This window comes from Dermacentor andersoni, chromosome 5 (genome assembly GCF_023375885.2).
Source record: "Dermacentor andersoni chromosome 5, qqDerAnde1_hic_scaffold, whole genome shotgun sequence".
NCBI lineage: Eukaryota > Metazoa > Arthropoda > Arachnida > Ixodida > Ixodidae > Dermacentor > Dermacentor andersoni.
The window spans coordinates 93,900,742-93,927,956 of record NC_092818.1 but is presented as its reverse complement, the minus strand read 5'-3'; the positions used below and the strand labels follow the sequence as shown (position 1 = coordinate 93,927,956).

The window sequence follows — 27,215 nt, the reverse complement described above, 5'->3', positions numbered from 1 at the left end:
ACAGAACAACTTCTTCATAACAATACCCCGTTCTTCGTCCTCATCTACATTAGTGCCGCGTGCACATGCCCCCGAAATACATGCACAAGGTGGCATCACTCTCGGACACTTACTGTAGCGCACAACACCGCGCTGAACTTGGCGGGCGCGGAAGCTGCAAGTCATCGCAGCAGCTTCAGTCTCCATTGATGAGTGCACAGTGTTGCAATATAAGCAGTTCCGTACAGATAAACAAAGTAAGGTAAACATATAAAAGCAAGCTTTCAAGCACATCGAGTCCCACTATCAGCATTGTTGTTATGATTAGTGTTATTATGGGATACAGACCAGAATGTGGCATGACAGGAAACATTCGGAAAAGAAATGCACCGGAGCAGCAGCTACTCCACTGACTCGGCCAAAGGCCGAAAACTTTGCTTTGAAAACAACCGCATCCTTGCTCAAACAGCGTTTAATTGAGTGGGAAAACAACATCGGAAACAAGAAAACGGAGACAGCACGGCAACAAAAACGGCACCACCATAGCCATGCGGCTTCATCGATTCAACAATACTGTGAGCCAGTAAAAGCGCATATGCCCTCGTGGCTCTTAAGATAGAATATATAATATCCAAGCACACGTAATGCGCTACCATTCTTAGGGCACCTAACGCACTTTGCCAGCTATGCCATGAATGCACTGGCTATGTGCCTCTCTTCAATGAAGATCTCACTTAGCTCACTGACCATGTGCACCTGCGTTTGCGGCGAGCGACGAGCACAAGCACCTATCAGCGTCCGCAGGCACCGGACCGCCGCAAAGTAGGTCATGCCTCGGAGGACACGGGCGGAATTCTCGGCACAGTCACAAAATGGAGGCAGCGTGCCCTGAGAAGCGTGAGAGGGGAGCCTGGTTGCCACGTGACATATCTCTCAGCATTCGCACTCGCGGGCGCGCCCTGTATTTCGGAATATTACGCATAGGCTTCGCGGCGTCGGTGCTAGACGGCGCCGAGTAACATTATTGAACCGCGAAATAGAAATTCTGCTGCATTACATACATACTTTGAAACTTATTTCGACAGTGGCAATACGTTCTGTCGTTATATTGATTTATAGCGAAACGATGTTGTAACAACATGTTGATTTATAACATGATTTACAACGATGTTGATTTATAACAACGATGTTGTCTTCAAAATCCGATGGTGCGAATGTTTAACATGTACAAAGTAATTAAGGTAGCCGGCGCACGACCGTATTGCGCATGTTTTTTCCATGTTATAAAGAACAAAATATGATGGGGAGTAAACATTTTCAGAAAATAAATACGTGTCTTCACTCTTATGCGAGCAGGGATTTGAGTACGTGGTTAATTAGTGGCAATTGAAATTCACAATGGAACCGTTCAAAAGAAGCAGCAATACCAGAATTGAGCCAGTGATTCTGTAAGGTTCAATAGGCCAGTGGTCCTTTTCCACAATATCTTCGTCAACTAAATGATAATAACAAAAAAGAGAACCAGACATAGGCAGACGTCCATTTGCTATCTGTCTGTCAAAACAGGAACTTCTGCTGTGAATTTAAACAAAACTTATTATTGGGTGATGGCTCAACTAAACTTTCATATGGAACAAAACATGAATAGAGGAAAGGGTATCTACACCTTCGGAATGATAAATTCAAGCATAAAAACTGCGCTTGATGCTGCTAAGAGCAGAAAAAAAAGAAGTAGAAAGCTACTAAGCTCAGCCATCTGGACTGACTGATATGCTGTATCTAGGTTCTCCAAATTGGGAAGCTGGAAACTGCAGAAAAACTTGCTTTCGAAAAATCCTGTTTCACTCAATCTGCGTACAAGATTGCGGAGGCTTTTCTCAAGCGCGAAAGCTTTCCGAACCAGAATGCCACTCATCACTACATTTACCGTCTCTTTAGATTCAACGAAAGCGCCAAGCTCGTGTTGCCAACACTTAGGGAACCTGTCTACAAAGCAAACATGGCCCTTCTGTTTTGCACATGACAGGCAGCCGACGCTGTCTACTGACACTAACGACTTTCCCTTTTTGGACGCGTAGAAAGCCTGGCTGAGCTTGGTGTGCAGGGTCATGTAACTCTTGTTCTCTACAACGCTGTGATGCGTCAAAGTTCCAACGCGGAAGCAAGGGGTGATGGATTTGCGGCTAAGCGCATCGTCAATTTTGTCCAACGTATCAATAACATTTGCGGACGACATTACACTGAGGCGTGCAACTAGTTCACTGCGGAAATAGTTTGAGAGCGGAAGGATGGCGATAAGCCAGACGCTGCGCAGAACCATCCGTGCCAATGACGAATTTCTTCTGCGTGCAATGGGTGCAGACGTTGCGTAAAATGAAGCGAGGAGAAACAGAAAGGAGTCCAATACTGAGCTGAGCCGCTGGGGCCTTCTTTCTGCGAAGTCGGCGACTGCTAACACAAGTGAAACGCATATCAGGGCGCCCAGAAGGAGACACATTCCAAGTTTTGAGTCAACTACAATGTTCACAAACGAAGTCGAAGCAAAGCTCGCTCTTTTGACGTAGAACACTTCATCCGTCAGAGAAGTAAATAGATCAGTGCCGTAAAATTTAGCACTATTAGGCAAAAACACTACCTCTGTTCCCAAGATGTCGATAATTCCCTCCGTGAACATATATGGCATATTGGATAGACGGTTGGTGAAGAACCACTTCAAAGTGACGTTGTAAAAAGTGAGTGCGTCAAAGACGATTCCAGTGGACCCTGAGCCGCATGCGAAGCTTGGATCATTCTGAATTAAGCAGCCTACATGTACTACTTCATTTCTGAGCTTGCTTTGCTGTAAATTCTTTGAATTATCTTTACGAGCGAAATGGTGACATTCTCTAGCACTCACTGGAAGAGCGCGTGTTGGTAGGAAATGTGAGCATCCTGCTGTGCTTCCGTTTGCCTTGCACAATGTACCATTTGTACATGGCAATGTTCTCGTGAATGACACATTCACGTAATTATTCGACGTTCTTGTTCCTGCAGCACTCTCTTCAATCAAAAAGCAATCCACCAATGAAAAACTACCAGGATATGTGGGACACACCTTTAAATATTTCATTGCATCTTGACCAAGATTTAGTGCAAGCACGTTTGTCTTGACAACCGTATCCTCATTTCCCCTGATATACCTAAAGAAGGATCTACTCGGAAGTGTCCACAAAGTTGCAGCCCAAGGCAACTCGTGTACCAAACAACGATTGCATGAACTCCAGTAGTCTTTCGACGTTACCAATGCTAGCTCATCCGGCGGGGAAATATGCGAGCGCAGAGTAGCAAACAACTGTTCATATTTTTTATCCGGTCTGACAATGCGTATGGAGCAAGAAATATGGGAAGCAATCAAGAGCATGTAGAAGTACCTCCCACTGTTAAAAGCCATTTGAAAGAGAAGTGGGGCTTCGCCTAGCTTGAAAGAAGCGAAAAGATTCTGAAGCAGAATTATATAATAAAGATGCCTCAAAGATAAATTTTCTCATATAATTTAGATGTTTCCTAATATTTTCTGTACATACGTGAGGACGTTAAACAAGGCTCTCTTGCGAAAGACAAAACTGTGCTTTTAATAGCTGCGCAGGAAAACCCTATCGATCTTGTACGTTGCTATATGTAGTTACTAGCAGTGTTCCTACGGCAACGAATAGGAAGTAAAGTATGGACTACAAACAAATTTCCAGATGCCGTCACGGTTACCTGAAATAATTTGCGAATCTCAACCTTGCAATCACAATTTTAACGATTCTCAAACTTTCGCTGTAGCGTTAATGTAATGTTAATATAACGTTGATGAGCTGCTCAGGCACGAAATATAAATTCCAGCGACACCAACTCCTGCTCCAACTCCAACTCCTGCTCCAACTCCTCCTCGCCAGATGTGTTCTTAATGAATGATCTGCGGATCACATGTACGAAAGAACACGGTTTTGTTCATTGTTGATACGTAATTGTCACTTAAACAGCGTAAGAATATGCACCTAACTAACGAACAATTAGTGACGCCTGAAATACTTAGGCTACGCATAAGGCAGTAAATTGCACCAAATAAGCGATAAAACTTTCCATTCCATAATACAACGTTTAGCGCAAGGCACGGCAAATTATTTCGCTCCTCTACACTCAAAGGATAAGTCCAACGTATCAACTTGGGTTACATTTTCTTATAAGATTATAAAATATGTGATATTCACCTCAGAAGCAATAGCTGTGTCATCACTATGAGAGCCTCAAGGACCTATGAAAAAGATTTTCCCTTCTTTCTGAGCTGCGCTGTACGTGCGAAGAAAGCCAGAAACACGCGATTGTGCCATGAACCGGACGGTACGTCAAGAGCCAACAATTATATAGGAAGCCTTGGGGGTGTAAGTACACAAGTACACACGGGGACTCGGAAGTATTGACTGGTGTCAGGATAAAGAGATTGCGGCCACGGTGCCGCATTTCGATGAGCGCAAAATGCAACAAGGTTCATGAATTTTTAGATAAAGAGACGGTGCACAGCCCAGATTGCCCAAATCAATTCGTACTCGCCCAAACTGGGCGTGCCTCATAATCAGATAGGGCTTTTGGCGCGTAACACCGTATAATTTTTTGTACTGCTGGGTACATGTATACATGTGCAAACAGGCGTTGTCAATCATGTGAGACTGGCCTTCGCAGAAAACAGCACCAAAATAGGTTACAATAGAATAAAAACAAGCAATAAAAATCTCAACCTAGCAAGCGGGTAAAAAAATCTATTTTGCCAAGACATTTTGGGGTTCGCTATGACAGCTTTCTCGCGGGTGTTCTTTTTCTGTCGCCTTATTCGTTCTACCATGGAGGTTCAATGTATTTATCCACCTAATCTTTATCTGAAGCTCACGTTCTTTTAACCGCACACCCCCAAGACGTTCTGCAATCGTCTCCACGCGGTTGGGGATCCAGAGGTTTAAAGGTTACTCAGCGACGTCCAGTTCAACGTGCTACCATGATGGTGTCCAGAAATTCCTAACATTCTGCCACCAAGAAGAGCCACTGTTGCGTGCAGAAGGAGCGCTGGTAATGGAGAACATTTATAACTGGCGTTTACTTTACATATCTACATGTCCAGTGCCACATGAAACGAAAGGGAAGCAGAATAGCACTCGAATGATTGAAATGAAAATGCTAATCCTCAACCTTCAACATACGCACATGCTTGTTCACTAGCGGTTCGCACCTTTAGAACCTTCGGAAGGGAAAGGCTTTTCTCTTTGCTGTTGACGTTGCTTGTGCTGCCGCCCCTCTGGCAAGTGACGTCACATTTGTGTTGACAGCGAGCACAGGTCCAGGGCATGACATTCCTCCATAGTTGTCTTCTTCCAGCCGACAACTCGCTATCTTGAGCACAGCGTCGCGGAGTCTGGTGGGAGCAGAAGTGTAGTGTTCCGAAGCTATACAGGTCTTTGGGCAATCAACAGACCCCTTTTCACTCCTAACAGGAATTCCACACGCAATTCACATCAGCTGCTCGGAAATTCAAACGTTTTACGAGATCTTGTGGAGCGTAAACTTTTGTGGTTGACCCTACGCTCGCGTTACGCACACAATTACACGATTTACAGAAACGTGCTGTCGACGCTTTGCAGAACCCCCAACAATGCTGGATAGCTACCTACCTGCAAAATGATTCGCATGACGTCCATATTGGGGCCGTTCGTTGGCGAACCACCAGCAAAACGATGAGGGCTTGAGAGAGAACGCACACTTTCTCTCCGCGGTGAAAGTTCGACTGCTAACCACAAATAACCGACCACTAAAACTGGCGAAAGTGCCAACTGAAGCTCTTTGTTATAATAAAATATTTGGCGTCCAGTTTTTCATGCTCTAAGCAAGGTATAGGAAAACTGGTAGCGAAGTTTTCATAGGAGCTCAGATTCCAAGAAAATAGTCACGTGTTGCAAGCGTCCCCGTCTCTGTGTCTTACGGACCACTTTTGTAAACACAAAAAGTGAAGTAAATGTACGACATCACCTCCAGTAATAGAAGTGAAGTTTAGATCAAATGCTGCTTAGCGTGAATGCGTGTATTTCTTTAGCAATTTGAAACGGGGAAAAGCGGCAGCAGAACATGGAATAACAGTCGATTTAATAAAAGATGGAGGAGACACGATGCTAGAAGACTGGCGGCTCTCTACGCGAAGTGTCTATAGACTGCAAGGGTCCCAGAAAACTGGTCGAACGCAAACATTACATTAATCCACAAAAACTGAGGCGTTAAAGAACTGAAAAATTATAGGCCCATTATAGCTTACTCCTAGTATTTTATAAAATATGCACCAAAATAATCTCCAATAGGATAAGGGTAACACTGGACTTTAGTCAACCAAAGGAACAGGCTGGCTTCAGGAAGGGATACTCTTCAATGGATTACTTCGATGTCATTAATTAGGTTATCGATAAATCCGCTGAGTTCAATAAACATCTCTATATGGCTTTCATAAGCGAAATGCGAAAACACCCGTGTGCTTAGATTTAGGTGCACGTTAAAGAACCCCAGGTTCTCGAAATTTCCGTATCCTCCACTACGCCGTGCCTCATAATCAGAAAGTGGTTCTGGCACGTAAAACCCCATAATTTAATTTTTTTATTATGACTTTCATAGATTACGAAAGGCGTTTGATTTAGTTGAGATACCAATCAAGGAGTGCAGACCGCTTACGTAAATAGCCTGAAAAGTATCTACAGAGGTTCTACAGCTACCCTAATTCTACAAAAGGAAAGCAGGAAGATACATATAAAGAAAGGGATCAGACAGGGAGAGACAATCTCTCCAATGCTATTCACTGCGTGCTTGGAAGAAGTATTCAACCTGTTAAACTGGGAAGGCGTAGGAATAAGGATCGACGGCGAATATCTCAGCAATCTTCGCTTTGCCGATGACATTGTTCTATTCAGCAACAATCCAGACGAGTTACAACAAATTATTGAGGACCTTAACAGGGAGAGTGTAAGAGTGGGGTTGAAGATTAATATGCAGAAGACACAGATAATGATGAACAACCAGGCAAGGAAACAAGCGTTCAGGATCGCAAGTCAGCCTCTAGAGTCTGTGAAGGAGTGCGTTTACCTAGGTCAACTAATCACAGAGAACCCTGACCATGAGAAGCTAATTTACAGAAGAATAAAAATGGGTTGGATCGTATACGGCAGACACTGCGAGCTCCTGACTGGAAGCTTACCGTTATCATTGAAAAGGAAGGTGTACAATCGGTGCATTTTACCTGTGCTGACATATAGGCCAGAGACTTGGAGACTGACAAAGAAGCTTCAGAACAAGTTAAGGACCAGGCAAAGAGCGATGGAACGAAGAATGCTAGGCATAACTTTAGAAGACAGAAAGATAGCTGTTTGGATCAAAGAGCAAACAGGCATAGACGATATTGTAATCGACATTAAGAGAAAGAAATGGTTTGGGGAGGTCATGTAATGCGCAGATTTCATTCATTCGATTTTTATTAATTCGCAGATTTCATTCAGCGGTATTTCATTCATTCATTCATTCATTCATTCGGTCCTGCAGTAGACACAGAAGAAGAAGAAGAAGAAGAAGAAGAAGAAGAAGATTATGATAATGATGATGATGATAATGATGATTTTGACACCTACGCCTGCAGTTATTTCCTCCTCCAACTTGCGCATCGCCTCAGCTGACGCGCGAGGGTTTCGTTAAACTATAGGGGTGGCGTACTTATTAAGCCCAACGTAATTAGGCAGTTACTTGACAACAATTTCTTCCGCACGTTCCTTAGGAACGTGAGCAAATATAATGGAAATGAATGATGGTACCCGGAAGGTTGAAAAATAAACTTCAGTTTTATTCGTATAAAATAAGGCAACCAATATTCAGCAACAGGGGCATTCCATGACAACTGTTGCTACTCTGGCACTCAAGCAATGTCCATTTCTCGCAAAAATTACAAGAAAATGCAACTATATGAGCATTATTGCACAATATTTTTTCAAGATATATTGAGTCGAAATATTGCCTTGCGACCGTGAGGGTCATTTGTATATTGGAGACGAAGGAAAACCAAGAGCGAAATAAAAATTTGTCAGAAATTGGTCATTTTGCTCATTATTTCAAACTTTGCGCTTTTGTGTTGCCTGAACACTGTCCTTTTTTTATTAGGCACTTCGGCATAATGTTTTCATGATTTTCAATCCTTAGCAGCGAGGTAAACATTCGCAAATGAAAATAGTTTTCGGGAAATGTTTGACAAGATACCGTCAAGGGAGGAAACTTGAAATAATTTTTTATAAAACTGTCTTTAACGCGTACTATGTATAGAATGTGATTTTTGTAGATGTACTGTGCACATGCTCTAGAATAAATGCCTGACTTTCGCAAAAATTATATTTTGGCCTATGTCTAGACGTCAGTTACACACTAAGCTTGTCCACACAGAACAGAGGATATAACTAAAAGCATAACAAGTTTGGCAACGGAAACTTCAAGCGAAATAGTTTGCGCTTTCACCGCGAAAACAATTTTTGAACTTGAGTCCCACTAGTGCAATATATGTTTTCGCTTCGACATAACCCCATAGCATGTTGGCCGGACTGAAAAGAACCAACAGAATTTGCTGCGTATTGAAATGGGTTGTGTATCGGCAACATATCGTTTCCGATTCTTTTCTTTTCCTACCTACTGTATCGTTTGTATACAACAAGGGGTAATCATTTTTGAGTTTTACGTAATGTTTAAAAGTCGCCGGTGGCAGACAACATAATTGCTGTTCTTGAGCTGGATTACTTAAGGAGGCCGACATTACAGGCACGGGAAATCTAAACCCAAATTCAGGTAATTAACAAACTTTCACTGATTAAGTTCCTAATCGGCTACTTTACAGCACATATTGCAACTTACAAATCGTAGTCGGTGAGCCTGCAAGACATATTCACTTTTGATGAAGTTACAGCATGACACAAGTTTCGAGATATTATATGCCAGAATGTGGGACAAAGTACATGTGCGCTCCTGTTACTTTTGTGCTTCAATGCATAAACGAGCGTTTTGTCAAAATTGTTAAATAAGTAAGTGGAACGAAAGCCGCATTATTGTGGCGTCTTTTATGGCACACATCTCGAAAATAGTGTCATTCTGGAAATCCATTCAAATTGCATACGTCTCATAAGTTCACCAGCTAAAATGAATAAATTGGAATATGTGCTGTAAAGTAACTAATTACGAAGTTAAAAGAGGTGAAATTTTGTTATTATTGCGACGGCAATATAATAGACACTACAGGTGCATTTATGCCGTCGCCGTGAGGTTCCGTATAAAGCCCAAGGGCGATAAAATCGTCGCCGCGTGCCGTACGATATATGTGCGAGTGAAGTTTGCAGGGACGACATGGCCACAATTAGTACAGGACCGGGGTAGTTGGAGAAGTATGGGAAAGGCCTTTGTCCTGCAGTGGGCGTAACCGGGCTGATGATGACGATGATGATGATGGTGACGATGATTACGACGATGATGATGATGATGATGATGATGATGATGGTGCGAGGTTGAACCGGGGAACACCGCTCAATCTCGCGTGCGCTATAGCGAGAAATGCGGTGCACAGGGCCACTGGGGTGAGGCGAGGAAGGGGGGAGGGCGTTAGTCTGAGTTGGCTGCGGCTTACGGCGCGGCTGTGCGGGCGCCGTAACTTGAAAGCGATCTGCGACGTGGCCAAAATGCGCACCCGGTCAGGCGTCATCTCCAAAGCCATCTGCGATGTTTGGTGGAGTGCGCGTAGTGCCGGTAGCTTCGTATGCGCAATGCTTTCAACGTTTCGTCAGCGTCGAACCAAGAGATGCACGAAGGTGAATTAGCTCGCTGTTGTTGCTGGGGTTCCTCGCTGCAGCGCTTCAACAGCAAGCGGTCATCGAGCGAGATGCGTTCATGTTTACTTTCGCGCTCGCGACACGCTTCTCGTGATTTATGTAAGCGAGTGTTTACATTTGATACGGCCGATAAAACTGCTATCCTTACTTCGTATAGGTATCTATTCATTTCCTATCGCAATCAATGCTTCGGCTTTCGGGCAAAGCTGCGACTTCTTCAAACGAAAATGTGTTTAGATTTCTCTTACTCGTAATGCCCATCTCGCTAACTAATCCCCGCCCGATGAATAGAATTATGTCATGTGCAGTTGCCTGTTTCTTTAAAATTCCGTAAAACCTATACATTATCATCTCGCATATATACGTGACAACAAACACCGTCAAAAATATAACGATATCATTGGCATAAGTACGACAATTCCCCCGAATAATAAACAGTCGTACTTATTGGTTTCTTCATTCTTGACTTCATAACGGCCTTGAACTGCGTGTCCCGACACAATATTTGTCGACTTCTGTCGACCAGGTCAAAGTACCTCCAACAATAGTAGAGACATATCACGGAACTTCTGAAATATGATCAATAATGCGGCCTATCAACAATATTGACCAAATTTATTGCTTTCTTTTCTCTGGTGTCGGGATGAATGCACAACTGTCGTGCATGTGGTGGTCCCAGTTGTTCACGCTCACGAAAATGATTTGCGTCCCGCTCTTACCACTTCACGCGGAGGCGGTCCCATACGTATACTTCCAGTAGCACGGAAGCGAAGAATGTCGATCCACCTCACGTATACATATGTGCAAGATTTAAGTTTTTACGAACTTCTGGTGAACATGGGTTTTATTTCTCTTCGCACTCACAGCCATCCGAACTTCGCTGGTTTGTTTTTCCCGTCTATACGATAGCTATGAGGTGAAGTCGATGAGCCAAGCAAGACGTATTAATGGTAAGACCTAAATTCACTTTTTTTTCTGGGTGAGAACACAAAATAGCTCTATTAAAGTTTACGTTCCGAAAGCAGTCACGCTTCTCAATTCTATCCTCTTTTCGGCGTAATTTTTGATGGAACACCTTAGTGTGTCACCAACGTCTAAACATAGGCCGAAAGAGCATTTATGGTGAACTTAAGCTTTCAGTTTAGAGCCTCCGCGGAAGACATCGGCGGAAATAAAAATTTAGCAGATCGTACGTGTTAGGCAGAATTCTATAAAAATAATTCCAAGTTTCCTTTCTTCACCGTGTTCTGCAAAAAAATTCCCAAGAATGCTATACCTTGCCTCAGTTTTACATGTGTACTAAGGATCTCGTAATACAAAAGCATTTTGTGTAACTGTTTTATTACGAAAGCGCAATATTCAGACAAAGCAAAAATGCGAAGTTTGAAAGAATGTGAGAAATGGTTCATTGTTGGCAAATTTAAAGTTCACACCTGGATTTCCACCATTTCGTGAAATTCAAAGCGTGAAACAATATTATAGTAGATATAATAGGGAAACACTGGGCAAGAAATACTTACATATACCCGTAATTATTTTGCAATTTTTTTAGAAGTATGGTTGTTGGTCGAACGCCATGGGTTTGTACAGTTGACGTGGAATGGCCCACCAACAGAACTTCTGTTTCAATTGATGAAAAGTACCATGGTCAGCTCACACTCGTAATACACAGTCATGTTTCGCACAGTCGGTGTTTCAATGAACTTGGGCCAAGTATTAAAGAAAAGAAACAGACACCGCACGTGTGCAATTCCTTGCCGCATTATTGCTCTGAGCATTACGGAGCACTTCATGATGACTTTACCAATCCGCCAAGCTGGGTAATAACAAAGTTTGCTTATTGGCTTTTTAAGTATAACTATTGCGAAAGATCCCCAATTCAAAAGTCGTAGCGCTTGTTCTGAAACATCGGATTGTTACATCTATGCTGAGATAACTGTCCTGTCTAATTTTCTTGCGGCATTTTTTTTTAAAGTGCGCGAAGTAAAAAAAAAACATACCACGTGAGTGCCGGCTAACGCGCCCCGCTTTTACTTCCCTCAAATACAAGTTGAACGAATTGGCAAAGGCTGCTCTGCGCGCAGAGATCAATGGAGCAAGCTGTAGATGACCGCGATGGACCGGAGGCAGAATGGTCTTCATCGCTGTCTTTCGTCACACTGTCAGCCCAGCCTTCTCCATCCTGTTTCTTCATCCCCTCACCCCAACTCGAACAAACCTCACACTAGCACACTCAGACTTCTGCAAACCAGTACGTATCCCACTCCTCGGTCCCTTAACTGGATAGATCCTGACCACTCATGGTCGTGAACTAAATATGGTCGTGACTCATGCTCTTTTGAACACATGCTCTGACAGTGCCCAGCCCTTAACGCCTCTCCACCCATCACGAAAGAACAATGGCAGGAATCTCTCAAGAGCAGCAATCTCCACATTCAACTCCAGGCTGTCCAGAGGGCCCACGACATTGGGGCGGGACTTCATCTCCCGGTCCCATCGTGGGCAGAGCCACCGACTTGATCTTCGGGAGCCTCCGGTTTTGCCTCCCCAAGATCTCAGTCCCTCAGGACTTAAATAACGTTCTTGTTATGTCATGTCTGCACTGCGTCTAATGCTGCCTGCGGTCCCATATCGCATTCACTCGGGGCGGCCGCTTTTTCGTTGAAGAGGTTGTTTCTTACAACGGTACGCCCCTTTTGTGACCTAAGGCCCATCGCAGTCACCGACAGCCGGTTCACTCGATCTCTGTGTTGTGGAGAGTGAACGGACGTGGCGTGACGTTTCTTTTCGGCGCGGCCCGCATTTATCGTCACGACGAGACACAGCCCATGGCATGCGGCAGCGTGAACTTGCATGATAACAATATCTCTCCACTTAACTCTTTAGACAATAAATGCTGTGCGCCTGCATAGGCAACTTTGAAGCAAAGTGCATGTCACACGTTCAAAATGCTAGGTCCCATAGAAAAAAAAACTGGATGAAACTGCAGCCTTCAGGATCCCAACGCTTTTTCGCAGGATATAATAGTGCGCAGGCCAGCTATCTCTTCGGCAAAAATAACTCACCGGCAGTTGTCACAATGAACGAACTGATACATGGTAAAATAGAAAAACATGTTCAGATTTGTTGCTTTAGTACACTTAAAATACTTGAAACGAGATATTTATGTGTCTGACATTATTCTGACGAAGAAACACTGAAATTTGTTTCACATAGGTTTTATTTTTACATTGTATGCCCCTCCTGGCTCTATTCTCAATACGCGTGGCGGCAGCACCACTGCCATGATCCGCCATTTTCTGCTCTCTCATTGGCCGTCGAGAGCTCGGGTGTTCTTAAATTTGTGCCGGGAAGCGAAGTTTAGCAAAATTCAATTTTGCGTATATACTAGTACTTTTCTCTGGTCCTTGGTTAGCTATACTGCGATGCTAGCGCTTCAATAATAAAGTATGCCGTAGCGTGCAGAAACCCGTGCAATGCATCTACAATTTCGCGAACACGTAATCGCGGTTCAAGAAAGCAACTGTTAGTTTGCTGATGCGGCGGAATGAATATGCCGTGAGGAGCGTCACAAGAAAGGCACTTTCGTAAACGTCAATATGACGTTGCGTGACGTTGCGCTTGGCCGCCATTGCAGATATTTTCCTCCGTAAATTGTGGTGCGAAGAGTCCCGCGAGTTATACTAACGAGCGTCCATACGCAATGGCGTTCGACAGCTACGCGCGTCGCCGCATTTCCCCCGTCAATTGCTGCCACGAAAGTACTCTGTTCATGACGCGCTCATAGCATTTTTATCGCCCTCGGGTGGTGTTGGAATTTGTGTTTTGGGCCATCTTTGCTTTTAAAAAAAGACGCTCATTTTGAAATTATATTGCGATAACGTTGCCTACGTTCGGTGGCTTTTTCTATCTTTCGCTGCTGCGTTTGTATTATCAAAAATAATGTTGACTTTTCTCATAATCACAAGTTACGGCTGCGACGGCTTTCTAACTGATAAAAATAAACGTACGCAAAGCTTGAAGTTTCCTCAAGCAGAGCGAGTAAAGCCCGATCCACACGACGGACCAAATAGCTCTTTTGGACCGCGGTCCGCGCATCACGTGATAGAACCTAACCAGTTCGTGCGTACCGCCGTTGGCCCGCGCAAGACCGCGGCCCTCGCGGTCCAACAAATCGCCTAGGCTTTTCCCGCTTCAGTTTTGGCGGCGGACCGCATGCAAACCCCAGCGATTTTGGCGTAGCCAAGGAATGTTGTCCGGCAACAGAGTGTCTTAAGCGAAATCCAATCTAGTTTACGGCTCAGCAAAACCCAGTCGTTTCATGTCCGCCGTTCCGCCTACACGTGCAGCAGATATTTTTTTTAAACACTGTGTCCGTACACGTACTGACGCTTTTAATTTTAAGACAGACAGACAGACAGACAGACAGACAGACAGACAGACAGACAGACAGACAGACAGACAGACAGACAGACAGACAGACAGACAGACAGACAGACAGACAGACAGACAGACAGACAGACAGACAGACAGACAGACAGACAGACAGACAGACAGACAGACAGACAGACAGACAGACAGACAGACAGACAGACAGACAGACAGACAGACAGACAGACAGACAGACAGACAGACAGACAGACAGACAGACAGACAGACAGACAGACAGACAGACAGACAGACAGACAGACAGACAGACAGACAGACAGACAGACAGACAGACAGACAGACAGACAGACAGACAGACAGACAGACAGACAGACAGACAGACAGACAGACAGACAGACAGACAGACAGACAGACAGACAGACAGACAGACAGACAGACAGACAGACAGACAGACAGACAGACAGACAGACAGACAGACAGACAGACAGACAGACAGACAGACAGACAGACAGACAGACAGACAGACAGACAGACAGACAGACAGACAGACAGACAGACAGACAGACAGACAGACAGACAGACAGACAGACAGACAGACAGACAGACAGACAGACAGACAGACAGACAGACAGACAGACAGACAGACAGACAGACAGACAGACAGACAGACAGACAGACAGACAGACAGACAGACAGACAGACAGACAGACAGACAGACAGACAGACAGACAGACAGACAGACAGACAGACAGACAGACAGACAGACAGACAGACAGACAGACAGACAGACAGACAGACAGACAGACAGACAGACAGACAGACAGACAGACAGACAGACAGACAGACAGACAGACAGACAGACAGACAGACAGACAGACAGACAGACAGACAGACAGACAGACAGACAGACAGACAGACAGACAGACAGACAGACAGACAGACAGACAGACAGACAGACAGACAGACAGACAGACAGACAGACAGACAGACAGACAGACAGACAGACAGACAGACAGACAGACAGACAGACAGACAGACAGACAGACAGACAGACAGACAGACAGACAGACAGACAGACAGACAGACAGACAGACAGACAGACAGACAGACAGACAGACAGACAGACAGACAGACAGACAGACAGACAGACAGACAGACAGACAGACAGACAGACAGACAGACAGACAGACAGACAGACAGACAGACAGACAGACAGACAGACCGACCGACAGACAGACCGACCGACAGACAGACCGACAGACCGACAGACCGACAGACCGACAGACCGACCGACCGACCGACCGACCGACCGACCGACCGACCGACCGACCGACCGACCGACCGACCGACCGACCGACCGACCGACCGACCGACCGACCGACCGACCGGCTGAAGTAAGCAAATAATTCTATTCGTACTAATAAAGCGACAGTACATGCTTTTCCGTCACCCTTGATAGTTACAGGACCCAGAACGAAGTGTCACGCCGACAAGTGCACTGACTCACCGTTTATGAAACTAGGTGGAACGGAGGCATACTAGAAAGGAGGCAAGTCGAGCATCGACTCCCCCCTCTCTCTCTCTCTCTTCTTTCCCTAGTTTGCGGTGTTCCCTCTTCCGCAATGCAGGATTAGTCGCGGTTAGTGAGGAAACATGCACCACGAAGATGCACTCGTGCTTGTTATCTTGCCTTTCTGGTTGGGCAGTGCTAGCTAAAGACGAATGCGCGTGGCATTCGCTTGGAAATTTCAGTTGCTGACGAAGGAGGCGCGACGAGCCGCAATACACTGGAGGAATTTTCGCCAGAGCGTCATGTAAACGCTACACTTGTATCTGGAAAGGGTGAAACTCGTTCAGGGGCACTTTAACGCTGTGAAATCGGCTCACTGACAATGAGGCCGACGCCTTAGAAACCACTGACCAGAGACTTAGGCGTTTATAAACAAAAATCACGCGCAGGAGCATGAAAAATCGCCCAAACAAACTGCAAAGAAACGTGCAAAGCTTAGTTGAATGTGTGCGGGTAACAAACTTCAAAACGTGTCATTAGGCTCGTTCAAGTCTCCCACGTGAGGATTTGCCATAGAATCAAAAAAAGGAGCAAGGTCTGTTTATTCATGCCATTGACAAGGTAAGAATCACAGCAGATGTGCATACAGAAGCAGGCCTCCCGGTGAAATGAAGAAATACACGCGACAATACACGCGACAACTCGCGCAGTGCAAGAATATAAAGAACATGAAACACGAGAACCTTTCAACGGAAAAATAAATGCCATAAAAGAAAGAGAGTCCGCCGGAACGTTATGACATCAGGTGTGAACGCGTGGGCTTATCCGATGTTTCCTCGTCAGTGCTGCGATCTCGAGAGGCGTCAGGCTGCTGGTTCGCCCCTGCTGAAAATCATTGCGGGCTCCCACCACCTGTCGCTCTACTCCCAAAGGCTCCGGCTTTGTGGGGGCTTAGTCTTCTGACTTCATACCTCAGCTGTCTCCCGATGCACGAACAATTCACCAAAATTTTAAAAACCCACGGGACTGCTCCCCGTAGGTTTACTGCCAGGTTCTCCCTCGCCGTGCGCCGGATGTCACATGTGGAAACGGTCGGGCAACGCAGGAGAATTGGAAAAATTGCTTTTCAACGGCCGTGTAGTGACGCAGCGCGGTGGTGGCGGCCATGTTGGGAGGGACCACGTGTGCACACGTTGTTACACCGTTAGGAGGGCGCATGATGTTATTCAGGGAACACCAACATACACAAATACGGCACAGAGCATGGTTGTGACGAAAATCAGCAGGCGGCGGAATGTCTTCCTTCTCGAAACTCATCCACTGTGAATGAACCCCTATGTTACAACTCACACCACTACTTCAACAAAACAACTTCTTCATAACAATCCGCGTTCTACGTCCTCATCTACATTAGTGCCGCGTGCACATGCACCCGAAATACATGCACAAGGTGGCGTCACTCTCGGACACTTACTGTAGCGCACAACACCGCACTGAACTTGGCGGGCGCGGAAGCTGCAAGTCATCGCAGCAGCTCCAGTCTTCATTGATGAGTGCACAGTGTTGCAGTAGAATGAGTTCCGTACAGATAAACAAAGTAAGGTAAACACATAAAAGCAAGCTTTCAAGCACATCGAGTCCCACTATCAGCATTGTTGTAATGATTAGTGTTATTATGGGATACAGACCAGAACGTGGCATGACAGGAAACATTCGGAAAAGAAATGCACCGGAGCAGCAGCTACTCCACTGACTCGGCCAAAGGCCGAAAACTTTGCTTTGAAAACAACCGCATCCTTGCTCAAACAGCGTTTAATTGAGTGGGAAAACAACATCAGAAACAAGAAGAGAACGGAGACAGCACGGCAACAAAAACGGCACTACCATAACCATGCGGCTTCATCGATTCAACAATACTGTGAGCCAGTAAAAGCGCATATGCCCTCGTGGCTCTAAAGATAGAATATATAATATCCAAGCACACGTAATGCGCTACCATTCTTAGGGCACCTAACGCACATTGTGAGCTACGCCATGAATTCACTGGCTATGTGCCACTCTTCAATGAAGATCTCACTTAGCTCACTGACCATGTGCACCTGCGTTTGCGGCGAGCGACGAGCACAAGCACCTATCAGCGTCCGCAGGCACCGGACCGCCGCAAAGGAGGTCATGCCTCGGAGGACACGGGCGGAATTCTCGGCACAGTCACAAAATGGAGGCAGCGTGCCCTGAGAAGCGTGAGAGGGGAGCCTGGTTGCCACGTGACATATCTCTCAGCATTCGCACTCGCGGGCGCGCCCTGTATTTCGGAGTATTACGCATAGGCTTCGCGGCGTCGGTGCTAGACGGCGCCGAGTAACATTATTGAACCGCGAAATAGAAATTCTGCTGCATTACATACCTACTTTGAAACTTATTTCGACAGTGGCAATACGTTCTGTCGTTATATTGATTTATAGTGAAACGATGTTGTAACAACATGTTGATTTATAACATGATTTACAACGATGTTGATTTATAACAACGATGTTGTCTTCAAAATCCGATGGTGCGAATGTTTAACATGTACAAAGTAATTAAGGTAGCCGGCGCACGACCGTATTGCGCATGTTTTTTCCATGTTATAAAGAACAAAATATGATGGGGAGTAAACATTTTCAGAAAATAAATACATGTCTTCACTCTTATGCGAGCAGGGATTTGAGTACGTCGTTAATTAGTGGCAATTGAAATTCACAATGGAACCGTTCAAAAGAAGCAGCTCTACCAGAATTCCGCCAGTGATTCTGTAAGGTGCAATGCGCCAGTGGTCCTTTTCCACAATATCTTCGTCAACTAAATGATAATAACAAAAAAGAGAACCAGACATAGGCAGACGGCCATTTGCTATCTGTCTGTCAAAACAGGAACTTCTTCTGTGACCTTAAACAAAACTTATTATTGCGTCATGGCTCAACAAAACTTTCATATGGAGCAAAAAATGAATAGCGGAAAGGATAACTACATCTTCTGAATGATAAACTCAAGCATAAAAACTGCGCTTGATGCTGCTAAGAGCAGAAAAAAAAGAAGTAAAAAGCTGCTAAGCTCAGCCATCTGGACTGAGTGATATGCTCTATCTGGGCTCTCCAAATTTGGAGGCTTGCGACTGCAGGACCACTTGCTTTCGAAAAATCCTGTTTCACTCAATCTGCGTACAAGATTGCGGAGGCTTTTCTCAAGCGCGAAAGCTTTCCGAACCAGAATGCCACTCATCACTACATTTACCGTCTCTTTAGATTCAACGAAAGCGCCAAGCTTGTGTTGCCAACACTTAGGGAACCTGTCTACAAAGCAAACATGGCCCTTCTGTTTTGCACACGACAGGCAGCCGACACTGTCTATTGACACTAGCGACTTTCTCTTTTTGGACGTGTAGAAAGCCTGGCTGAGCTTGGTGTGCAGGGTCATGTAACTCTTGTTCTCTACAATGCTGTGATGCGTCAAAGTTCCAATGTGGAAGCAAGGGGTGATGGATTTGCGGCTCAGCGCATCGTCCATTTTGTCCAACGTATCAATAACATTTGCGGACGACTCTACACTGAGGCGTGCAACTAGTTCACTGCGGAAATAGTTTGAGAGCGGAAGGATGGCCATAAGCCAGACGCTGCGCAGAACCATCGGTGCCAATGACGGATTTCTTCTCCGTGCAATGGGTGCAGACGTTGCGTAAAATGAAGCGAGGAGAAACAGAAAGGAGTCCACTACTGAGCTGAGCCGCTGGGGCCTTCTTTCTGCGAAGTCGGCGACTGCTAACACAAGTGAAACGCATATCAGGGCGGCCAGAAGGAGACACATTCCAAGTTTTGAGTCAACTACAATGTTCACAAACGAAGTCGAAGCAAAGCTCGCTCTTTTGACGTAGAACACTTCATCCGTCAGAGAAGTAAATAGATCAGTGCCGTAAAATTTAGCACTATTAGGCAAATACAATACCTCTGTTCCCAAGATGTCGATAATTCCCTCCGTGAGCATATATGGCATAGTAGATGGACGGTTGATGAAGAACCACTTCAAAGTGACGTTGTAAAAAGTGAGTGCGTCAAAGACGATTCCAGTGGACCCTGAGCCGCATGCGAAGCTTGGATTATTCTGAATTAAGCAGCCTACATGTACTACTTCATTTCTGAGCTTGCTTTGCTGTAAAATCTTTGAATTATCTTTACGATCGAAATGGTGACATTCTCTAGCACTCACTGGAAGAGTGCCTGTTGGTAGCAGATATGAACATCCTGCTGTGCTTCCGTTTGCCTTGCACAATGTACCATTTGTACATGGCAATGTTCTCGTGAATGACACATTCACGTAATTATTCGACGTTCTTGTTCCTGCAGCACTTTCTTCAATCAAAAAGCAATCCACCAATGAAAAACTACCAGGATATGTGGGACACACCTTTAGATATTCCATTGCGTCTTCCCCAAGATTTAGTGCAAGCACGTTTGTTTTGACAACCGTATCCGCATTTCCCCTGATATACATAACAAAAGATCTACTCGGAAGTGTCCACAAAGTTGCAGCCAAAGGCAACTCGTGTACCAAACAACGATTGCATGAACTCCAGTAGTCTTTCGATGTTACCAGTGCTAGCTCATCCTGCGGCGAATTATGCGAGCGCAGAGTAGCAAACAACTGTTCATATTTTTTATCCGGCCTGACAATGCGTACGGAGCAAGAAATATGGGAAGTAATCAAGAGCATGTAGAAGTACCTCCCACTGTTAAAAGTCATTTGAAAGAGATGTGAGGCTTTGCTTAGCTTGAAAAATGCGAAAAGATTCTGAAGCAGAATTATATAATAAAGATGCTTCGAAGATAAATTTTCTCATATAGTTTTCATGTTTCCTAATATTTTCTGTACATACGTAAGGACAGTAAACTAGGCTGTCTTGCAAAAGACAAAACTATGGTTTCAACAGCTGCGCAGAAAAATCCTATCTATTTTGTACGTTGCTATCTGTAGTTACTAGCAGAGTTATTACGGCAACGAATAGCAACTGGAGTATGGACTACAAACAGATTTCGAAAAGCCGTGACGCTTACCTGAAATAATGTGCGAATCTCATCCTTGCAATCACAACTTTAATGGTTCTCAAACTGTCGCTGTAGCCTTAATGTAATGTTAATGTAATGTTGATGAGCGCTTCTTGCACAAAATATCTACTCCAGCGACTGCTCACCAGATCTGTTCTGAATGAATGAACTGCGGATCATATGTTTGCGCAAGAAGACTATTTTATCCATTGCTGATACGTAATTGTCTCTTAAAGAGTGTAGGAATATGTACCTAACTAACGAACAATCAGTGACGCCTGAAATACTTAGGTTACGTATAAGACAGTAAATTTCACCTAATAGGCGATAGAACTTTCCATTCCATAATACATCATTTAGTGCAAGGCACGGCAAATTATTTCGCTCCTCTACACTCAAAGGAAATGCAGTCCAACGTATCAACTTAGGTTACATTTTGTTCATTAGATTATAAAATATGTGATATTCACCTCAGAAGCAATAGGTGTGTCATCACTACGAGAGCCACAAGGACCTATGAAAAAGATTTTCCCTTCTTTCTGGGCTGCGCTGTACGAGCGAAGAAAGCCAGAAACATCGGGATTGTGCCACGACCCGGACGGTACGTGAAGAGCCAACAATTAAATAAGAAGCTTTGCGGATGTAAGCACACACGGGGACTCCGCGGTATTGATTGGTGTCAGGGCAAAGAGATTGCGGCCATAGTGCCGCATTTCGATGAGCGCAAAATGCAACAAGGCTCATGAATTTTTAGATAAAAAGACGGTGCACAGCCCAGATTTCACAAATCAATTCGTACTTACCTAAACAAGACGTGCCTCATAATCAGATAGGGCTTTTGGCGCGTGACACCCTATAATTCTTTTGTACTGCTGTGTACAGGTGTACATGTGCAAACATGCGTTGTCAATCATGTGATGCTGGCCTTTGCAGAAAACAGCACCAAAGTAGGTCAAAACAGCATAAAAACAAGCAGTTAGAATGTCAACCTAGCAAGCGGGTAAACAAAGTACATTTTGCCAAGACATCTTGCGGTATACGCTATTACAGCTTTCTCGCGGGTGTTCTTTTTCTGTCGCCTTATTCGTTCTACCATGGAGGTTCAATGTATTTATCCGCCTAATCTTTAGCTGAAGCTCACGCTCATTTAACCGCACACCCTCAAGACGTTATGCTATCGTCTCCACGTCGGTGGGGATCCAGAGGTTTAAAGGTTCCTCAGCGACGTCCAGTTCAACGTGCAACCATGATGGTGTCCAGAAATTCCTAACATTCTCCCTCCAAGAAGAGCCACTGTTGCGTGCCGAAGGAGGGCTGATACTGGAGAACATTTATAACTGGCGTTTATTTTACATATCTACATGTCCAGTGCCACATGAAACGAAAGAGAAGCCGAATAGCACTCCAATGATTGAAATGAAAATGCTAATGCTCAACCTCCAACATCCCATGTGCTTGTTCACTAGCAACTCCCACCTTTAGAACCTCAGGAACGAAAAGGCTTTTCTCTTAGCTGTTGCCGTTGCTTGTGATGCCGCCCCTTTGGCAAGTGACGTCACATTTGTGTTGACAGCGACACAGGTCCAGTGGATGATATTTCTCCATGATTGTCTTCTTCCAGCTGACTACTCGCTATCTTGAGCACATCGTCGCGCAGTCTGGTGGGAGCAGAAGTTCCTAAGCTACAGGTCTTTGGGCAATTAACAGAACAGACCCCTTTACACTCCCAACAGGGATTTCACACGCACATCACATCAGCTGCTCGGAAATTCAACGTTTTACGAGATCTTGTGGTGCGGAAAGTTTTGTGGTTGACTCTACGGTCACGTTACGCACACAATTTACACAAACATGTTGTCAACGCTTTCCAGAACCCCATACAATGCTGGATAGCTACCTACCTGCAAAATGAATCGCGTAACGTCCATATTGGGGCCGTTCGTTGGCGAACCACAAGCGGAACGTGAGTGCTTGAGAAAGAACGCACTCCATTTCTCCGCGGTGAAAGTTCGACTGCTAGCCACAAATAACCGACCACGAAAACTGGCGTAAGTGCCAAATGAAGCTCTTTGCTATAACAAAATTATTGGCGTCCAGTTTTTCATGCTCTAAGCAAGGTATACGAAATCTGGTAGCGAAGTTTTCATAGGAGCTCAGATTCTAAGAAAATGGTCGTGTGTTGCAAGCATCGCCGTCTGTGTGTCGTACGGACCACTTTTGTAAACACAAAAAGTAAAGAAAATGTACGACATCACCTCCAGAAATAGACGTGACGTTGAGTTCCTATGCTGCTTAGCGTCAATGCTTGTATTTCTTTAGCAATTTGAAACGGGGAAAAGCGGCAGTACAACATGGAATAACAGTCGCTTTAATCAAATATGGAGGAGACACGTTGCTAGAAAAACTGGCGGCTCTCTATATGAAGTGTCAATCGACTGCAAGGGTCACAGAAAACTCGACGAACGCAACCATTATAGTAATCCACAAAAAGAGAGACGATAAAGAACTGAAAAATTATAGGCCCACTAGCTTGTACCCAGTATTATATAAAATATTTACCAAAATAATCTCCAATAGAATAAGGGTAACACTTGACTTCAGCCAACCAAAAGAACAGGCTGGCTTCATGAAGGGATAGTCTACATTTGATCACATCCATGTCATCAGTCAGGTTATCGAGAAATCCACAGAATGTAATAAGCCTCTCTATATGGCTTTCATAGATTACCAAAAGGCATTTGATTGAGTAGAGATGCCAGCAGTCATAGAGGCATTGCGTAATCAAGGAGTACAGACAGCTTACGTAAATAGCCTGAAAAGTATCTACTGAGATTCCACAGCCACCCTAATTCTACACTAGAAAAGCAGGAAGATACCGATCAAGAAAGGGCTCAGACAAGAAGACACAATCTCTCCAATGCTACTCACTGCGTGCTTGGTAGAAGTATTCAAGCTATTAAAATGGGAAGGTTTAAGAGTAAGAATCGACGGCGAATACCTCAGCAACTTTCGCTTTCCCGATGACATTGTTCTATTCGGCAACACTACAGACGAGTTACAACAAATTATTGAGGACCTTAACAGGGAGAGTGTAAGAGTGTGGTTGAAGATTAATATGCAGAAGACATAAATAATGATGAACAACCAGGCAAGGAAACAAGAGTGCATTATCGCAAGTCAGCCTCTAGAGTCTGTGAAGGAGTGCGTTTACCTAGGTCAACTAATCACATAGAACCCTGACAATGACAAGCAAATTAACAGAAGAATTAAGATGGGTTGGATAGTATACGGCAGACATTGTGAGCTCCTGATTGGAAGCTTACTGTTATCATTGAAAAAGAACGTATACAATCAGTGCAGTTTACCTGTGCTGACATATGGGGCAGAGACTTGGAGACTGACAAAGAAGCTTGAGAACAAGTTGAGGACCACGCAAAGAGCGATGGAACGAAGAATGCTAGGCATAACTTTAAGAGACGGACAGAGAGCGGTTTGGATCAGAGCAAACGGGTATAGACGATATTGTAATCGACATTAAGAGAAAGAAATGGCTTGGGCAGGTCATGTAATGCGCAGATTTCATTCATTCGGTTTTTATTAATTCGCAGATTTCATTCAGCGGTATTTCATTCATTCATTCATTCGGTCCTGCAGTAGACACAGAAGAAGAAGAAGAAGAAGAAGAAGAAGAAGAAGAAGATGATGATGATGATGATGATGATTTTGACACCTACGCCTGCAGTTATTTCCTCCTCCAACTTGCGCATCGCCTCAGGTGACGCGCGAGGGTTTCGTTAAACTATAGGGGTGGCGTATTTATTAAGGCTAACATAATTAGGCAGTTACTTGACAACAATCGCTTCCGCACGTTCCTTAGGAACGTGAGCAAATATAATGGAAATGAATGATGGTACCCGGAAGGTTGAAAAATAAACTTCACTTTTATTCGTATAGAATAAGGCAACCAATATTCAGCAACAGGGGCATTCCATGCCAACTGTTGCTACTCTGGCACTCAAGCAATGTCTATTTCTCGCAAAAATTACAAGAAAATGCAACTATATGAGCGTTATTGCAGAATATTTTTTCAAAATATTTTGAGTCGAAATATTGCCTTGCGATCGTGAGGGTCATTTGTATATTGGAAACGAAGGAAAACCAAGAGCGAAATAAAAATTTGTCAGAAATTGGTCATTTTGCTCATTATTTCAAACTTGGCGCTTTTGTGTTGCCTGAACACTGTCCTTTTTTATTAGGCACTTCGGCATAATGTTTTCATGATTTTCAATCCTTAGCAGCGAGGTAAACATTCGCAAATGAAAATAGTTTCGGGAAATGTTTGACAAAATACCGTCAAGGGAGGAAACTTGAAATAATTTTTATAAAACTGTCTTTAACGCGTACTATGTATAGAATGTGATTTTTGTAGATGTACTGTGCACATGCTCTAGAATAAATGCCTGACTTTCGCAAAAATTATATTTTGGCCTATGTCTAGACGTCGGTTACACACTAAGCTTGTCCACACAGAACAGAGGATATAACTAGAAGCATAACAAGTTTGGCAACGGAAACTTCAAGCGAAATAGTTTGCGCTTTCACCGCGAAAACAATTTTTGAACTTGAGTCCCACTAGTGCAATATATGTTTTCGCTTCGACATAACCCCATAGCATGTTGGCCGGACTGAAAAGAACCAAGAGAATTTGCTGCGTATTGAAATGGGTTGTGTATCGGCAACATATCGTTTCCGATTCTTTTCTTTTCCTACCTACTGTATCGTTTGTATACAACAAGGGGTAATCATTTTTGAGTTTTACGTAATGTTTAAAAGTCGCCGGTGGCAGACAACATAATTGCTGTTCTTGAGCTGGATTATTTAAGGAGGCTGACATTACAGGCACGCGAAATCTAAACCCAAATTCAGGTAATTAGCAAAATTTCACTGATTAAGTTCCGAATCGGCAACTTTACAGCACATATTGCAGCTTACAAATCGTAGTCGGTGAGCCTGCAAGACGTATTCACTTTTTATGAAGTTACAGCATGACACAAGTTTCGAGATATTATATCCCAGAATGTGGGACAAAGTACATGTGCGTTCCTGTTACTTTTGTGCTTCAATGCATAAACGAGCGTTTTGTCAAAATTGTTAAGTAAGTGGAACGAAAGCCGCATTATTGCGGCGTCTTTTATGGCACACATCTCGAAAATGGTGTCATTCTGGAAATCCATTCAAATTGCATACGTCTCATGAGTTCACCAGCTAAAATGAATAAATTGGAATATGTGCTGTAAAGTAACTAATTACGAAGTTAAAACAGGTGAAATTTTGTTATTATTGCGACGGCAATATAATAGACACTCCAGGCGCATTTATGCCGTCGCCGTGAGGTTCCGTATAAAGCCCAAGGGCGATAAAATCGTCGCCGCGTGCCGTACGATATATGTGCGAGTGAAGTTTGCAGGGACGACATGGCCACAATTAGTACAGGACCGGGGTAGTTGGAGAAGTATGGGAAAGGCCTTTGTCCTGCAGTGGGTGTAACCGGGCTGATGATGATGATGATGATGATGATGATGATGATGATGATGATGATGATGATGAAAGCGTGCGAGGTTGAACCGGGGAACACCGCTCAATCTCGCGTGCGCTATAGCGAGAAATGCGGTGCACAGGGCACTGGGGTGAGGCGAGGGAGGGGGGAGGGCTGGGTTGGCTGCGGCTTACGGCGCGGCTGTGCGGGCGCCGTAACTTGAAAGCGATCTGCGACGTGGCCAAAATGCGCACCCGGTAAGGCCTCATCTCCAAAGCCATCTGCGATGTTTGGTGGAGTGCGCGTAGTGCCGGTAGCTTCGTATGCGCAATGCTTTCAACGTTTCGTCAGCGTCGAACCAAGAGATGCACGAAGGTGAATTAGCTCGCTGTTGTTGCTGTGGTTCCTCGCTGCAGCGCTTGAACAGCAAGCGGTCATCGAGCGAGATGCCTTCATGTTTACTTCTGCGCTCGTGACACGGTTCTCGTGATTTATATAGTAAGCGAATGTTTACATTTGATACGGCCGATAAAACTGCTATCCTTACTTCGTATAGGTATCTATTCATTTCCTATCGCAATCAATGCTTCGGCTTTCGGGCAAAGCTGCGACTTCTTCAAATGAAAATATGTTTAGATTTCTCTTACACGTAATGCCCATCTCGCTAACTAATCCCGCCCGATGAATAGAATTATGTCATGTGCAGTTGCCTGTTTCATTAAAATTCCGTAAAACCTATACATTATCAACTCGCATATATACGTGACAACAAACACCGTCAAAAATATAACGATATCATTGGCATAAGTACGACAATTCCCCCGAAT

At 44.4% G+C, this 27,215-nt stretch overlaps 1 protein-coding gene across 1 annotated transcript in view; it reads left to right on the top strand.

Moving 5' to 3' along the window:
• The window catches only part of LOC126532015 (WD repeat-containing protein 7-like), a 178,862-nt gene that overhangs the window by 56,127 nt on the left and 95,520 nt on the right, over positions 1–27,215 (top strand). The window lies entirely within an intron of this gene.